General features: G+C 41.6%; 1 non-coding gene across 1 annotated transcript; it reads left to right on the top strand.

Annotated features, from left to right (window-relative positions):
* The first annotated feature begins 3,326 nt into the window (after positions 1-3,326).
* Positions 3,327-3,433, top strand: LOC120255238. Its single transcript, XR_005534934.1, has one exon. It is a non-coding gene; the product is annotated as a small nucleolar RNA R71 (small nucleolar RNA).
* The last annotated feature ends 803 nt before the right edge of the window (positions 3,434-4,236 follow it).

The following is a 4,236-nucleotide window of genomic DNA, read 5'->3' as shown; positions in this document are numbered from 1 at the left end:
GAACTCAAATCTAGAAATTGCGTATGGCCGAACTTGAGCTTTGACAAATGCTCGAATCGAGCTTGGTGCTCAGGAATCAAGAACTCTATTTGCTCCGGCTCAGGTGAGGCCTCTCGAGGATGCCAACCAGCTGCTTTCTTAGTCTTTGGTGCCATGTCTGCAAGTATTGAAAAGAAAATCAATCAAATAAACTCATAAAATAATACTGTAGGAATCCACACTGTCGTGTGGAAATTTCACATGCCCTTGTGGATCTACGGGGCGTGAAAACTGCACGGCCTCTATGGAATATACTCAAAAATACATCATAAATTCATTCTAAATACTTCTAAAACAAGAATCTATCATTTAGAAAATAAAATGAAGCACATTCACAAGATTCAATCGAATAAAATCAAGTATGGCGAAGAAAAGAGAGAATAAGGGTTTACCTACGAGATGAAGATAGAAAACGTTAAATTGGCCAGAAAACTCGAGTAAAATCCCTCTAAAACGATGGTGTGAAATTAGGAGAGTACGAGAGAGCGTTCTTTCGGTGTAGAGAAGTGTAAAAATGAAAAAGCGAACAAGATTTATAAAGAAAACTCGCAGCCTTTGGCATTCTCTACATCCACACGGGCGTGTGGAAATTCCCCACGCCCGTGTGCCCGACACATAGGGGCATCCACATGCCCCTATGGCTTCTTTGTCGATCCGAGAAAAATTCTAAGTGCTCCACATGGGCATGTGGATCTTCACAGGGGTACTCACAGGGGCATCCACAAGCCCCTGTATCTTCTTGGGATGGTGAGGTCTTCTATGCAAGAAATCACATAGACATGTAAAAATTACCCATGCCAATGTGTAATGCACAAGGTCAGACACAGGGGCAGACACATGCCCCTTTCTCTTCTCGGGATAAAGCTCTGAATGTCTGTAGAGAAACACACGCCCGTTTGAAAATTCCACATGGGCGTGTGACTATCACAAGGTTGTTAAAAGGGGCAGACACATGCCCTTGTGTCCTCTCAGCATGAGCTCAGTACGAAAACACTCGCCCATGTGGAATTTCCACATGGGCATGTGTCTTCTCTAGATGACTTAGAAAAATTTGCAGGCTTTGCAGAAAATTTCTAAACAAATACACTCATTCAAAGCCTGCCTATATATGCACAAGTAATAAGAGAAACATGAAAAACATGGTCAAACGACCAAGATACTTCACCACACAAAAGTAAGCACATGAAGATAGCGATGATCCACATAAAAAACACAACAATCTGTATGTAAAAATCAAGACACCAATACTCAATGCCTTATTAATGGAAGTATTAACTAAAACTAGAATAATAGTAAAGACTTGGGTTGCCTCCTAAGAAGCGCTTGTTTAACGTCACTAAGCTTGACGTACCTCTCCTTACCTCACAAGAATTATAGATGAAGGTTTCCCTCTTACCCATAACCTAAAAGCATGATGAACATAATCTTTTGAGGGTAAAGGAGGAGTTATTGAGCTTGTTACCACATGCCGGTTTGGCACCCTCACTCTGTTCTTGTACATCCCCATTAGCCTCGAGGCGTTTCTTGTGGCGCCTCCTTGCTCGTTTTATTTTTTGAACCACGTTCTTTATGATACTCGGGGTAGATAGTACCTTTTCCTTTAGACCAAGCATCAAAACTTCTTCATTTTCAACATCTTGGTCTTGCACCCCTTCATATGGGTCCCGATTAATCATTTCCTGCACATATTCATCTATTAGTTCATCTGTAGTGTCATGAAAGTAAAGAGTATCCTCAAAGTCAAGAGAATGTCGCATGGCTTCGGCGAGGTGGTATGTCAACTTGTCATCGCCAACCCTCAGTGTGAACTCCCCATCTTCCATGTGGATAAGTGCCTTGGAAGTGCGCAAGAATGGGCTCCCAAGTATCAAAGGAACATCTACATCCCCGTCGACGTCCAACACTACAAAGTCCACAAGAAATATGTACTTGTCAACCTTCACAAGTATGTCTTCGATAATGCCCCTTGGATGTCTAACCGTTCAATCCACCGATTGAAGTGTCATCTGAGTTGGCCTAGGCTCTCCTAAGCCTAGCTTCTAAAAGAACGAGTATGGCATGATGTTGATACTAGCCCCTGAACCTGCTAATGCCAACTCTTCACCTATATTACCAATGTCTCACGGAATAACAAAACTTCCGGGGTCTTTCTTCTTGTTCAGCATATTCTTTTATAAAACCACCGAATAAGAGGCATCTAAGATCACTGATGCACTCTCCTCCAGCTTCCTCTTGTTGGTCAAAAGATCCTTCAAAAACTTTACATACCAAGGCATTTGGGATAATGCCACCACAAAAGGAATGTTGATGTGCAATTGCTTAAATAGACCGAAGAACTTTTTGTATTGTTCATCATTTTGGTCGTTCTTCAATCTTGAAGAGTAAGGGATTCTTGGCTTGTAAGGTGGGGGTGCCACCTCCTTCTCCTTGTTAGTTCTCTCCTCAACCTCCATGACCTTTGGTGCTTCAACATTGGTCTTGTCACTTGGAAACCTACCCTCAATCTCATGACCACTTCTCAAAGTGATCACCTTCACATGTTCTCTCGGATTGGTTTCGGTGTTGCTGGGGAATCTCCCTTGAGGCCTCTCCGATAGGGACTTCACAATTCTCCCACTTGATTTTCTAGAATGTGTAATCAAGTCTTGTGGTTGAGAAGTGTAGCATCGACCGACTGAAATCTTGTATTTGACGATTGAATAAATCTAGTCAAAGCTTTCTCTAGATCGGTCATCCGGGTATCCAATACTAAAACTTTATTCTCCATGTTCGGGGCTTTTTGTTGTTGTTGGAAACCCAGTGGTGTCGTGGCCTATTATTGCCCTTTATTGTTCAAAGAAAAGTTGGGATGACTTCTCCATCATTGGTTGTAGGTGTTACTATAAGGGTTACCTTGTCCTCTTCCCGAATTGTCCATAAAGTCTACCTGTTCAATTGTGGCTGAAGTAGAGATCAAAATAGGACAATCAGATGGCATATGCGAATCCCCATAACCAGCACAACTTGTGATTGTGGCTACCCATGGTGAAGTCAATGTATCCAATTTCTGGCTTAATGCCTCTACTTGGCCTACCAGGGCAGTAAGCGCATCAATTTCATGGAGTCCTGCCATTTTCTTCCTTTCTCTTGCATTCCATTGGTAGCTATTCAAATCCATTTCTTCAATCAATTGCCAGGCTTCTTCGGGAGTCTTGTTCCCCATTGCACCTCCTACGGTGACATATAGAAGTTGTTTGTTGCTTGAGCTCAACCCATTATATAATGTATTAATGATCATTCACTCGAGGAACCCATGTTGTAGGCACTTCCGCAAAAGGTCCTTGAACCGTTCGCAAGTCTCAAACAAAGTTTCAAGCTCCATCTGAACAAATAAAGATATATCATTACGAAGCTTTGTGAATTTTCCCGAAGGGAAGTACCTTGCAAGGAAAGCTTCGACCATTTCGTTCAATGTTGTGATGGAAGCTCTTGGCAATGAATAGAGCCACTGTTTGGCCCTTCCTTTGAAAGAGAATGGGAAAGCCTTCTGTCAAATTCCATCATCAGAAACCCCATTGAACTTCAACATGTCACACACTTCAAGGAAGTTCTAAATATGATTGTTCGGGTCATCATTAACTAACCCATGAAATTGTGCAGACTGTTGAACCATCTGAATAAAGGCCAGCTTCAACTCAAAATTCTAGGCTACTACTAGTGGCCTCACAATACTCGAGTGTGTTTGATAAGTTCTTGTGCTTTAAGAATGAGAAGTATTTTTCCTTACGTTGAGCATTACTTTTATTAGGTTTTAGTGCTAATACATGTGTATTTGTGTTACTTTTGTGCATGTAGGGTTGTGTAGCCAAATATGTAAGAAAGAAGCTAATGTAGATTATTAATGCACTATTTGATGAAATCTTAGAAGGAACAAACACGAAGACACAAGTTGGATTCAAAGATACGTGAATGTCTGCCAACCTCTGTGTATTCAAGCAATCACATGGTTTGGAGGGGCACAAAGACTGTCACATTTGCATATTCCAACTCGTGTAATGATAGCAAGATCTTCTCCAATGAGTCTGTTTATTAAAAAAGTGACGTGATCTACGGTATAAACGTGTTCCCGTTTATGTTACCTCAATGAAAAACTTGGAATCGGGAGCGTTTTGCCCCGGGGGGGGGGTACTGTAGCAAGTTACTGCAAAAAGCACTATA

Source organism: Dioscorea cayenensis, unplaced genomic scaffold, assembly GCF_009730915.1.
Source record: "Dioscorea cayenensis subsp. rotundata cultivar TDr96_F1 unplaced genomic scaffold, TDr96_F1_v2_PseudoChromosome.rev07_lg8_w22 25.fasta BLBR01000906.1, whole genome shotgun sequence".
Classification (NCBI taxonomy): Eukaryota; Viridiplantae; Streptophyta; class Magnoliopsida; order Dioscoreales; family Dioscoreaceae; genus Dioscorea; species Dioscorea cayenensis.
Note: the sequence above shows the minus strand (reverse complement) of the source record. Positions and strands in the feature narration are given on the sequence as shown.